The following is a 14,107-nucleotide window of genomic DNA, read 5'->3' on the forward strand; positions in this document are numbered from 1 at the left end:
GGCAAAGTGCAGGTGCGCAAAAGATGAAGGGACGGGGTAGGACGGTTATGGTAAGAAGGGCTCTGAATATACACTGGAGTCCCTTGTGATGCCACCGACCCGCTGAATAACACTGCACCCCTCCAATGGTCAGTGTCCTCATCTGTGAGGTGAAGGGGCTGGAGTAAGTGTGCTTTGGGGTCCTTCCAGCTCCAGGATTCCATCGCCCTGTAGCCCCAAAGAAGTTTGACCCAAGAAACTAGTGTCTGAACTCCAACACCCCTGCCAGATGACCACAGATTTTAAAAATCAGCAAACAGGGGAGCACTTAGAGGCTAGTACATTTCACCTGAATCTCCTGTTTCAACCTTCTTCCCAGATTCCTCCCAGGAGGTTACATAATGGCCAACGACTTCAAGTTCAACCAAAAACAAATTATATTTTATATTGTCCTAGAGATCGTCTGGTGTGTCCACCCTGGTGATCTTACGTGATCCTCACATGTAAGAAAGATGTTATTTGCCCCATTTTTTCCCCGAGCTCCAAATTCTCAAGTCAGTGGAACTCCCGTCACAACATGAACCTCTAGGTCCCCCTCCCCACAGCCCCTCGATGCTTTTGAAACGCTACCCACGCCCTGTCCCTGGGGTTCCGGCCACTGAAACATTCTGATGGAGGCGGATACTAGATCAGATAGGAAGCAGCAGAAGAATGAGGAGAAATACGGAAGGCAGTCAGCTTGGTAGCCTCTCGTCTTTCCTCATTTCTGCACAAGTCATTTCCCGCTGTCTTCCGTGCAATGAATAATCCCTTACCTGTGCCTGGCACTTTTTACCCTGAACAGGGCACACTCCCATTTTCTCACTTGAACCTCACAGCAACACCCTGAAAATAGCTTGGGATGTGAGGCCAGTTGGGAGATTGATGAAAATCCTGGCTCCTCCACTTTCCCGGTGCCGGGCAGTTTCCTCTACCTTCCTAATCGTCATCACCACACGAGGCTGTGCTGAGGATTACCTGAATTTTGATGTGAAGGCTTATCCCCAAACCTGCTAGGTATCGAGGACTCGATAAAAGTTAGTTCTTCTTATTCTTGCAAAGGGACTCTCGGCTCCATTTTAGAGATGCCAGAGAGAAGCTCAGCGGTCGGAATGATGGACTCAATGTCATACAGCCAGTGAGCGGAGAAGTCTCCTGGCTCATAGCTATTGGTTTTTAAAATATATGTCAAGCAAGAGTCAAGAAAGCCTTTCTTAAGGTTGCAGTGTGCTGTGGTCATGCGGATGGTGACAATGACGGTGGTGGCAGTGGCTCATGCCCCCCATTTTAGGAAACCGGAAAGAGAAGCCCTCTTGAATCAGACTGCCTGTGCAAGGAAATGTCAGCAATCCATCAACTGTCTCACTTCCACTGTGCCGCCGTGGTCGCTGAGCCCAAGAGCCACGAGGGAGAGAGTAGAACCCGATGTTGACAAAGCATGTGTGTTGGCCCAAGAGGAGCTGAGTTCCAAACTCAGTTCTGTAACCAGGAACAAGTCACTTTGTGTCTCTAAGCCCCAGTATCCATATCTAAAATGAGAATCATAAAGCCCATCTTAGGCAACGGGTGAGAGGATTGAGGGAGATAATATGGTTAAAGCATTTAGCACAGAGCCTGGCATAGATCAATTATTGAAACAGGTAATAATAGTAAGCACTCTTCTCCCAGAGAATAAGCTATTCCTTTGAAGGTATTGAGACACTCTCAGGGATTTCACTATCTCTCTGGAGTCTGAGGGGAGCCATTTTGTTCTGTGGGACATTTGAAAATGGATAGTGTTGAAACGGCTTCCCAGAATGCTCTGCCTGAAGCAAGTTGCTTATCAGCCGAGAGAAAATGGAGGAATAATTAGTGCGCTCCTCAAAGCCGCTCTGCCTTTTACATCCACAGAGCCACCCAGTCCTGGCAATAAAATCTCCCTGGTCACATTCAAAAGACCGTACTGGAGACCCCCGCTTCCCCTGTCAGTTTCCCCTCCAGGCTTGAGGGCTTCAGAGGGGAGATCCGTCCTTCCCTGAGCATCTCACCCCCGAGCTCGGCGCCCCAAAGGTTTGCGGGATGAATGTTCGCTGAATGAATGAACGCACAAAATCAGTATTTTTCTCGTATTCTCCATTAAAAAACCAAAAAGCAAACCCCAACTTCTCTTCTCCCCTCTGGACTGCGGTATTAGTTTCCGATCCCGTCCACCCACACAGCTCCAGCCCTCCCCAGTGTCTGCTTCACGAGACCAATCCTATTACAGCCTGGAGAACAGCAGCAGGCCCAGCCTTCAGGAAACGGAGCTGGAATGATAATGAGCTTTGCGGCTCCCACCTCCCAAACCAGAACATTGACTGAATATTGGCTATGAGTCATCTGATATTTTTGTGAGCTGCAGGGGCCCGCCACACGTCTCTGATTGCACGGTTCCATCTGACGAGAGCGTCATTCCAAAATGCCTCTTTCAAATGGCCCACACTTGCCCCTGTCACTCCCTCTCCAAGTGACAGGACAGTACCCCATTTAGAGCTCCTCTGTTCCCATCTGCAAGGCATTCTATAACCCCGCAGAGCGCCCCCTTTCTCGTGTCCCATCATTGGGACCCTTTGTCAGCCCCGCAGCCCTCACCCCTTGAATCAATGCCTCATTGTGGCTGAGCCCTCAGAATCCTCGGTGGGGGAAATAAAAAGATGAAAGTCCCTGGTGATGCTGCAAAGAGCGAAGGGGCTAGCGGCGAATTAGGATTCCAGCCCTGTCGAGCAGGAGGGATTGGGGACAGAGGCCCTCTGAGGCGCATCAGTGAGCTGCCTGGCACCTGCATCTCCTGACCTCAGAATAATCGTGAGGTTGTGGGCCGTATCAAAGAAGGCATTAATGATACAGCCAGAGGACTTAAAGCGGGGCCGCGTGCGTGGGGGGGGGGGGGGGGTGGGCAGGGAGCGCGAGGCCCAGGGCAGGAGGAAAGAGAACGCGGAGGAGGGAGGTGGAGCACGGGGAAGGCTGGCAAGAGAAGAGCCGGTCTCCTTGCTGGAGACCTTGGGGGAGACGGGGGAGGCCGACCTAGAGGAGAGGACGAGACAACGTGGGAGCAGGGCACTGGAGAGGGCCACCGCGAGGGGACGAAATCAGAGAGGGGAGGACAGAAATGAAGCCGCTCGGCTCAGGGAACGCAGACGCCGGATGGGCCTTCAGAGGGCGATTTGGCCCTTTCTGGGAAGCGGAGGCTGGGTGTCACAGACAGGACGCAATGTTACTGGTGACAACCCTGACTTCCCAGCTCGGCCAACTTTTCTTTTGCTTTCCAGGACCTCCTTCTGTGGGGAAGAGCAAAACCAGAATGAGCTCATTCCAGGGTTTTGTGTGTTTGTGCCGGACGCAAGCAGCTTCCCACAATGAGGACTCTGCCTCGGTCAAGGCCCATCTCCTACACCATCGGCAACCAGTGCTCTGGGCAGCGATGAGTGAGTGGTATTCAGAAATTGGGCAATGCTCCACTGCGCGTGGCACCCCGAACCAGCCACGGGGATCGGCGGCTTACAACCATTGAGCACTCACTGTATACCAGGCACTGGGCTGCAGGCTCACACACGCCATCTGACTGAGTCACAGATGGAGATACTGAGCCCTGGAGGATCGAGACACCCGTCTGAGACCCAGAGCTACTCCGGGTTCACACTCCACGCTCTCTAACCCCAGAGGCACCACGCTTGGTGCTGCGTACTAGAATGTAACATTATGACGGTGAGGCAAGGAGAAGGAGGAAACAGGCCACGAGAAGAGAAATAGACTGAAATCATGGAAAAATACTGCAAGTTTGAGTGTGTGAAGGGCCTATTATCACATTCCCCGCTTTCCTCTGGACCTGCCAGGATCCCTCTCCTCCATTCACAGATAATTGGAGCTCACCGACAAGTGCTCGGGGAGAGGCTGGGGACCAGGGGTAGGAGGGACTGTGATCTATAAATACCATTTCCCAGGCTAGCTGGTGACAGCCTGCCTCAACCCTGGCAACAGAGGAGTGGCTTAATAGGCCGGTTCCAGAGGGAGGGTCTCACAAAGGGCTGACACAGCCCCACCGCAAGGCAGTCAGCGTGAGGCAACGGGGACCAAGTTTTAAAAGGCTTTTCTGTCCCTGGGGATCCAGAACATCTTCCACTTGCAGCCAAAGATGAACTCCAATACATCCAAATCAGCATCTTTCTGTTGGATGGGATTTCAATTCATCTGACCGGGAGAGGAGGGGTGCTGAGGGGAGGGAGGAGAGGAGGAAGGAGGTGAGGGCAGAAGCCTGCATTTTTATTTTTAAAGCCCGAAAACCTTGGCCCCTGATTGGTGCGCTCCCTCCGAGGGCCACGTGCAGCAGCTTGGACCACAGAAGCAGAAAACCTCCGAGAAGAAGACTGGGAAATGTTCAGCCCATCCCCCTCACGTGTAGACCTGAACGCTGAGGCTTTGCTGCTTAGGTGAAGCGAAAGATCAGTGTCTCCTGAGTGCTTTCTACATTGTGGCTGTTATCCCTCTATCCTCACAACCCCCTGAGTTAGGACTCCTTTGTGATTTTTCCTTCTACTGAGAGGACGCCGAAGGCCAGAGAGGGACGGCGACTTTCCCATGGTCACACAGCATGGATGTAACAGACCAGAGTTCAGGATTTCTGGATCCAAACCCAGTGTTCCCCTCCAGTCCCCGCTGTGCTTTCCTTACTCTTGACAACCCAGACCCGAGGAGAAGCTAGGCTCCAGACCATGCTCCCCTGCAGGCCCCTGTCTTTGCCTCAGCCAGAATTTTCTGGCGACCTGACAGGTCTCCCAGTGACACAGCTGGAGTCGCTCGTCATTTGGAGGACAGAGGCTATGCCACCCAGGGCTTCCCATCACTGGCTTCAAAGACACACATCTCCCTTTCAGAACCACCCGGGTGGGGAGCCCAGCCTGGGATTCCTAATTCAAGCAAACTCCCCGCTGATTTTAATTGGAGGTTTTGCCTAAGACAGGAATGCAGTGCCAGGCCAGTGGCATTTTAGGGAAGATCACACAAACTGAGTGCCAAGGAGAGAGGGGGGAGAAACAGATCTAGGCTAAAATAGAAAACTATAATCCATAATTCCCGTTTGCCTACCAGGAGTGTTTATTTAAAAGCAGAGAGGAAATGAAAAAAAAAATGAAATTGGAGCTCTGAATTATTCTTTTATTTATGCCCTGTGCTTCTTCCTTGGCATTTCTTTGACATTGTAATGGGTGTCTGAGTAATTCAGTGATACGCCACAAAATGTACACTATGTAGATCGTACTCTAGACCGGGAAGGCAAAACAGTTGTTTCTAGGCTTCTGATGATGCACTGTTTTTGTTTTTTTGCCTTTTTTTTTTTTTTTTTGGTTGTGCTGCACATGACCGTGCGTGTGTGCACTTGCGTGCATGTGCCTGTTAAAGGCAACGTGCTGATAACAATGAATATGTCAATGGTGTCAGAATGTTCGGGGCTCAAGTGGAGGAAGCCTTGGCCTCTGGATGTGCTAGTGTGAATCATAACTGGCCATCAGACCGACTCTGTGTGCCTCATTTCCCCCAGAAAAATATTTAGCTTTTAATCCTTCATTCCCCTCTCTGACTTTCTGTCGTTGCCTTAAAAACCTGTGTTCCCTGCTTGTCTCGGTTTTTGAAATGACGTCAGAGCCTCATTGAATGGCTCACAGCAATAAGGAAGGAAAGACCAAAAGAAGAGTTTTGTAGTCCGTTGCCGCAGTGGAGATGCCTTCTAGTCCGGCATCGTGGAATAAGTGATCGGTCTTATTTGCAGAGGACAGAGGTAGAGGTTAGAAGGAGGAATGGGGAGAACAGCCATGTAGAAATCCACTAGAGTCTTTAAAATTAGGTTGTCAGGAGCTTAATTGGGGAGGATTATGAAACAATTTTTGCAATTACACAGATCTGTGTCTGGAAGGAGGTGACAGACAACATCAGCTGCATATTCAAACTCGGCATTTTGCTTTGGGGCATGGATGTGCTGGAGACAAGTGAAGGAGGGACCCGGGAGCCTCTCTGGAGGTGACGGAAAGGCTGAAGGCACAAGCAGTTCCGGGGGGCAGGGCTGCAAGAGCGGTTTATTGTTCCTGGCAGTAGCCAGGCACAGGAATGAGCGACTAAGACCCCAAGGCTAGAAAGTACAATCTTTTGTAATAATCGGGGCTAACGGGCTTCCATACAGTCATGAAGTACACTAAGGGTCATCTACATCAACGAGGGGTGCAGTGGGGGGGAGTGATCACAGGTGCGCGAGCCAGCTGGCTAAAACACATCCTGGGCCCTGTTCTACCACTATTTGCCCTTGGATACTTGACCTTGCTATGTGACCTTGGATAAGTCCCCTCACCTCGTGGATTCTCCCTTTCCTTGTCTGTCAAACGGGGAAGGTGACACGTACCGTGACTTCAGAACCAGGATCAGATACGCCTGGGAGGTTTTCAGTGAAAGGAAGTGATGACTAACCATTCGCCCTTATTGTTACTGAGGGCAAGAAACAACCGGCTGCGGTTTATAAATGCTCTGGGTAAAAATATCGTTCTCAGTTACTAGTTGATTGTAGCTTAGTACCCTAGTCTCTCTGGTTACTCACCCTCCACAGTCTTAATGAATGCTGTCACCATGATGTTTGAAGAGAGAGCAAGACATCGGCTTTGGAGTCAGAAAAAGATTGGGTATTGAATCATAGCTCCGCTACTCATTATTTAACCTTCAGCTAATTGCTTGTCCTTCCAAAGCTTCCGTTTTCTCAGCTACAGAATGGAGTAATAACATGGTACGTTTGAGAACCAGGTAAGCTACTATATATAAAGCTTCCGACATATTGTAGGTGTGCACTGTCTCTCATGAAAACAAACTATTGTGTCCGTCTGGCTCACACAGAAAACGGTCCCTTTGAAGTAAGTAGTTACAGATTATAAACCCAGGGTCAGAATTCAATAAATGTCACTGGGTCAGCTGAATACTGATATAAAAACAGCAACAACAACAGAACATCTTCCTGACAATCTCTTATGTATCCGCAAACATAAAGATGAAGGACAGATCTAAAGGTGAAAAGTAAAATAATAGTAACAATACTACCAACATCAACAGAATGGCTTTTAGAAGAAGACATAGGGAAGCATTATTGTGATATTGGCGGAGACACAGATCGCTTAAAACAGCTCACCATAAAGGAAAAAATGATTAATGGGGGGGGGGCTATATTACCATCAAATATACCCATCAAAAGATATCATTCAAAGAATAAAAAGACAACCCTCAGTCAGAGAGTACATTTGCAATACCTCTAGCCAATCAAAGATTGTATTTATAATATACAGGTAACTCCTAAACTGGCTGGATGCTGGGCTAGTCTAAGGCACTTTATGCTGTCTAGGGTCTGCCCTTCCTTCCTGGGTCTCTTTCAATCAGAGTAGATGCAATTATCACAATTTTTATTTTTCTGGACAATGCACCCACTGTATAATGAATGTGATTTGCCCAAGAAAGAAAGAAAGAGAAGAAAGAAAGAAAGAAAGAAAGAAGAAAAGAAAGAGAGAGAGAGAGAGAGAGAGAGAAAGAAAGAAAGAAACTATATAGCAGTAAGAAGAAATCTGATAACCAATAGGGAAAATAAGACAAATGATAGGAACAGCCATTTCATAGTAAAGGATATTCAGAAGACCAATAAGTACACACAATTCCACTTCATTAGTCATCAGGACAATGCCAATTAAAACTACAATGAGAGGGGCGCCTGGGTGGCTCAGTCAGTTAAGTGTCTGACTTGGGCTCAGGTCATGATCTCACGGTTTGTGAGTTGGAGCCCCACATCGGGCTCTCCACTCTAGGCGCAGGAAAAAAAAAAAAGCTGCAATGAAATACATACCTCTTCAGCCGGATGGCTAAAATCAAATAAAGAATACAAATAAAAAAGATGGGGACCACCAAGTCTGAGCAAAAGGATGTGCCCCAAGTGACACTCTCCGATGCTAGTGGCAGAAGAGAAAAGTGGTTCAGCGAATTTGAAAACCGGAAAGTACCTACTAAAGGTAGATATTGGGTATGGAAAGGGGCAAAACCAAGCTGCGGTGAGTGTAGCGATGAGGAGTGGTTCCCCCAGAGAGCAGGCTGGCAGTGTCCAGGAGAGGACGTGGGCGGGTTCTGCAGTGTTGATAATGCCCTAATTTGTATCTGGGTGCTGCTGGGTACATGTGTGAACTCATCTTGTGAAAAGTCATCTTGCTGTACATCTGTGATACCTTCTCTTTCTCTGTGTCTTCCATACCTCAATAAAACATTTATTTCAAAAAAAATCCTTTAAAACATCCAGAATTATCCTATTAAGGCAGCCGTACTTTACATTTTTATTTCAATTTATTTAGAGAGACTCCTAATCAGGCTCCTCACTCAGGGTGCAGACCCACACGGGTCTCGATCTCACGAACCCTGAGGTCATGACCGCAGCTAAAATCAAGAGTCGACGCTTAACCGACTGAGCCACCCAGGCGCCCCTAAAGCTCTCCTGTTTGGGTCTCTAATTTGAGCGTCACAACTTTTCTGTGTTGTGGGCTGGGTTAAGAGGGTATCATGAACCTCACTTTCACGATAGGAAAAACCAGGCTCCGGGAGGAGACGTGACTTATTTTGCACGTCACCAGCGGGCTGTCACATTGCTGGGATTATAACTCACCCATGTGTGAGCTTGCTGGCCAACTTGGAGGGCGGAAGTGGGGAGGTGGATTGGAATTGGCCCTGGAGGAGAAGAAAGAGCTATCCACGGATATTGTGACAACTTCATTCTATTTCTGACTCGGTCCTCTGAGCCTCTAGATTCTATTCCAAACAGGAAGCCACTTGTGAGCCCCAGGGAAGAAAGAAACAAAACAAAACAACTAAACTAAAACCAACAGAAAGGGTCTGAAGATGCCTATTTTCTTGCCTTACGTCAGCGGAGTGAGTCAAACTGCCCTACTTGCTGCAAATTCAGAGTGACAAACAGGGATGAGATTGGAGAGACGCCCAGCAGTGCTGGTTACAAGGAACTCTCTACATCACTCCTGGCGAAACCCAGCTGCCCGCACACATCTCCACACCCCTCACCCACGCGGTACACCCCTGGCTTGCCGTGGGGTTCTGCCTCACTGGCTGCCTGCTTTTTTTTTTACCCCATAAATAGAAAAGCAACGCCAAAGATATCCTTAGCTAAACATTTCGTCGCCCCATCGTTGGGACGGCACTTTGTACGCTTCTCTGACTGACAGTGAACTGCCCTGAGCCAGCCGGGGGTTATTTGTGGGTTTGCACCTCTTCTTTAATAGGACAATTTAATACACACTCAGAATAGGTCTTTGTCACCAAATTGCTCCCCTCCCCTCCCCCAGACACATACACATACACACAAAAATGAGTAGGTCAGGGACTATCCACATAGCAATTTGCTCCAGGGAGAGCTGTCTGTGGGTTTAGAGTGACAGATTTTCAGAATCCTGGGGCTGAATGATGCTTAGACAAGTCCTGGTCCATGGGAAGCAGAGTCCAGAGAGGTTATGTGACTTGTTTGAAGTCACACAAGTAGTACCTAGAAGCTCAGAGCCAGAATCATCCCCTTGAGGAAGAACCCCATACTTTGACAGAAACGTACACTCTTCACCTTCCCCCTACCTCTCCCAAAGGTAGCCTTTTACCTGGGGTGACTACGCACTGGGGAAGAGGAAATACTCACCCTTGTCAAGGATTACTGGACACTGGATCTGAACTGATACCAATTCCCAAAGACAAAAATGTCACTGTGGTCCACTAGGCAGAATAAGTGTTTGTGGAAGTCAGGTAATCAACAGAGTTTTAGCTTGGTCTTTCTTACAGTGGGTCCAGCGACGATTTCCTATAGTTATTTCCCCGATTCTAGAACACATACTTGGAATACTCGGTAACTTGGCAGAGTCCTCTTCCCACGTCAAATACCCACACTCTACATTTACCCAGCGAAGAATGAAATCATATTATGGAACATTCTCTGCCTTTAACCGGCTTCCAAGAAAACAAAACAAAACAACAAAACAACAGCAAAAAAAAAAAAAAAAAAAATATATATATATATATATGCACCTAAGTTGAAACACGTAGCAAGGGGCGGAAACCTTAAGATAAACACACTCAACAACCATCTTGATTGACAAAGGTTCTAAAGGGCAATTTTGTATTACAAAATGTTTCTTCACAAGGTCTCTAAAGAGTGCACTCTTTCTAGACTAAAATATATTACCCTGCAAAACTAAACAAAACCCACTATGTATGGCAGGTGGCTCACAGATCCACCTGTTTCAGAGACAGGAGATCTATGTTCCTTCCCTTGAACCTGGACCAATACAAGAAGGCAGAAGCAATTCACCCAGTGTACGGATTCTGATCTCAAGAGACTTGCAGCTTTGGGAAACTCCCTCTTGGAGCTCTGAGCTCTGAGACCACCTACAAGCAGTCTGACCACCCCACTGGAGTGGTCACATGGAGAAACTCGGGGCAGGGAGAGGTGTGCAGCTGAGCCCAGCCTCTGGCTGTCTCTTCCAAGGCACCAGACACACATGAGTGAAGCTTTCTTGGAACCTCCAGCCCGATCCAGCTGCCAGCTGAATACCAATTCAAGGGATTTCAAGTCAGCTCTACATGGAACAGAAGAATCACTCAGCCAATTCTGGCACAGATACCTGACCCATAGGTCTTGAGCATAATATGATGGTTGGTGCTTTAAAGTTTGGGTCAACTTGTTATTTAGCAATAGATATTGAAACTTCTATATACTGTGAGCCCCAAAGAGAACTCAGGAAATCTCTTCCCTATTCCATTACTACCAACCTATGTTACTGTACGAGGCAGAATTCTAAACATGTCCCCTCGTCCCCCAAGATTCCCAGCAGTAATCCCTAGGATCTGTGAAAATGGTAAAATATCTCTCCTCTGATTGTGGCCTGTTAACTTGGCACAGTTGACCTAAAAAATACGCAGATTATCTAGGCGTGCCTAATGTAACCACAGGTGCCCCTTTACAAGCAGAATATTTTCTCTGGCAGGATTCACTGCACCTTTGCTCCTTTGAAGGTGCAGGTGGTCGGCGTACAGGGACTGGAGAGTGGACTCCAGGAGCTAAGAGCAAACCCTGGCCAGCAACCATCAAGGAAATGGTGACCTCAGTGCTCCAACCACCATGAAGCGAATTCCGCCAACAACCTGAATGAGCTTAGAAGCGGGTTCTGCCCCAGAACCCCCACGTCTGTATTCCTGCCTGTGAAGCACAGGCAGAGATCCAGCTATCCCACGCCCAGACTCCTGACCCAAGGACACTGGGACACAGTAAACGTCTATTGCTTTAAGCCTCTGGTATGTGCTACCCAACAATACCAAACTCATACAACTACTCTGACCGAGACTTGGTTTCATTTTACTCTTTAATAAAATGACAGGAATAAATTAGTTGTTAGGGTCCCTGATGGCTATGCTATTTTATGCATTTCATAATTTTATGTCATTTAACCTCCCTGAGCCTCTGATTCCTAAGGTAAAGTACGGGCGTGAGACTGGTCCTCTGCCAATTTTATTTTATGGGCTGGATTTCAAGCTTTCTGTGAGGTCCCCCTTGTTTCGTCGACTGCTCCACCACTCCCCTTTGCATAGTTCTTGCCACCTGGTGGGCCCTCACTAAGCACCTGCCGAAGGAAGGAACAAACGGATGAGTACATGAAGATTCAGTGAAAATATTCATGTAAATATTCTTTGGCAAGAATGGCAGCAGAAGGATACTATTTCATAATGCCAGGCCAGTCGTTAATTTCTGTGAGCCTTAGTTTGCTTACCTGTAAGTGGGAGACTAATCATTGCTGTAGGTCCCTGACAGGTTATTTAGGTATAAAGATCAGATCAAATCATTGATGTGAAAGCCCTCTGCAAAGCAAAATAACCTGTACAGAAGGTATTTGTCTTAGCTTACTTTTAAAGGTTAGGAATGTCCCCGAGCCTAATGGGGTAAATTTATTCTCTAATTATACCAGGAACTGAATACGTTCCTGCTGTTACTTTGGCTGCTGCTGGTTAGGACTCATGCCACCTCTCAGCAGGACTGGTACCTGCTGGGATACAAAGCCATTAGCATCTGCCTAAGCAGAAGGTGTGAGAAACTCAACTCCAAGAAGACAAGCTTCAAGATGAGGATCTGTTGACAGGAAGGATACCTGTGGTACCACACCAAACAATCTGGGTCACTGCCTCTTAATCTGGTGTAAGGCATTGATTTTGTAAGGTTGTGTATTAAGGGACCCCTCTCTTGAGAAAGTTCAAGAAAAAGGGGTTCGATGGCCAAAGAAGTTTGAAAAATATATACATATGACCCCACCTCGCTTTGCTTTTCTTTCTAATTGAACAGTTTTTAAACTTTTTCAACCAAACACATCACCTCCTTTCCCCCCACATCGCAATATCCTATAGGATTCACTCAGGGGGATTCATTTTTGCTTCGTTTCTAACAAGTGAGGTGATGGTGTACTTAGGCCATTGAGAGGAGCATTCTAATCCAAGGTTAGTGTGGTCCCCAGACCAACAACATCAGTATCATCTGCAACCCAGGAACCAACCCAGACCTGCTGAATCAGAAACCCTGGGGGTGGGGCCCAGAAACCCATGTTTGGAAAGCCCTCTAGGTGATCATGATGCCCACTCTAGTTTCAGAGCCACTGCTGTGATCCAGAGATCAGTGGTAAAGCTCATGACAACCCAGGGAAGAAATACTGAATCTTTTTACACCCGGGAGAAAAATTCCATCGATTCTCTAGCTCATATTTCAAATGGCTAGCAGAGATTTACTAAACCGTAGCATTCCTTCCAATTTTTTTTCCTCTCTACTCATCACCTAAATGATAATATACAAATTCCATAGTTAGGTATTCAATTTCTCCAGAGTTTCATCTCAACATATGGGTCTCATCTTTTTTTTTTTAATGCTTATTTTTGACAGAGAGAGAGACAGAGAGACACAGGATGAGCGGGGGACGGGCAGAGAGAGAGGGAGACACGGAATCTGAAGCAGACTCCAGGCTCCCAGCTGTCAGCACAGAGCCCGACGCAGGGCACGAACTCACAGACCGTGAGATCATGACCTGAGCCGAAGTTCGACGCTCAACCGACTGAGCCACCCAGGCGCTCCCATATGGGTCTAGTCTAATCTTATTCAATAACAATTAAGACCAATACACTAAGAGTTAATGTTAACTGATCACCTACTATATGCTAAGAACACTGCATATATTGTCTTGGGTAATCTTTACAATAGCTCGGTGGGCGAAGTGCTGCTTTTGCCTTATTTTACAGATGATGGCACTTAAGACCAGAGACACTGAGCAAACAGCTCACCAGGACTTAACACCAGGCTGTCAGATTTAAAGCCTATGCACTCATGTCGATTTCTGCTCTCTCTCTATTTTCTGATTTCCCACTTCTGGATGAAATTAATCTTACAATTAAGATTACATACGTTATTTTATTTGCTGCTTTCCAGAACAGAAAACAATTCTCTGCCCCGAATGCAAAGCATCATCATCCTGCATCGTCCTAAAACTTCCATCTCAAAAGCTCCCTCCCTCACTTCAGTTTGGCAAGCGCTGACTGTGTAATTATGCACCAGGCACCTTTTCCGTCACCGTGAGGTGGAGGGATCGACTTGTCCCTGCCTTCATGGAATCTGTGGTCAAGAAGGGTAAGTCTGGGATGAAATACACCATTGCAAATGTGCCATGTGGGATGCAGTAAAGACATCCTGTAGGACAGCGCAAACTGGTCTAGTGCGTCAGGACATGCATCCTAAGAAGTGCGGTTTTGATCTGAAAAGTAAAGGACAGATAGAGTAATCCAGGCAAAGAGGCCAGGGGATTCTCCACTCTTCTCCAACGGGAACGAATTTCTCTCCCTTCTTACCTCTACTGCTACTCAAATTCTGTTTTCACAAAGGGAACTATAACAGAATCTATTTCATAGGCCCGCTGTAAGGATTCGATGAGTAAATATACGGAAGACACTTAAAACTGTGTCTGGTATATACGTTAACTGTTATGATCATTTT

The 14,107-nt window shown here is 47.3% G+C and overlaps 1 protein-coding gene across 3 annotated transcripts in view; it reads right to left on the reverse strand.

Moving 5' to 3' along the window:
- BRINP1 (BMP/retinoic acid inducible neural specific 1) overlaps positions 1–14,107 on the reverse strand; it is a 175,520-nt gene that overhangs the window by 1,673 nt on the left and 159,740 nt on the right. The window lies entirely within an intron of this gene.

The sequence above is a fragment of the Prionailurus bengalensis genome, chromosome D4 (assembly GCF_016509475.1).
Source record: "Prionailurus bengalensis isolate Pbe53 chromosome D4, Fcat_Pben_1.1_paternal_pri, whole genome shotgun sequence".
Lineage (NCBI taxonomy): Eukaryota > Metazoa > Chordata > Mammalia > Carnivora > Felidae > Prionailurus > Prionailurus bengalensis.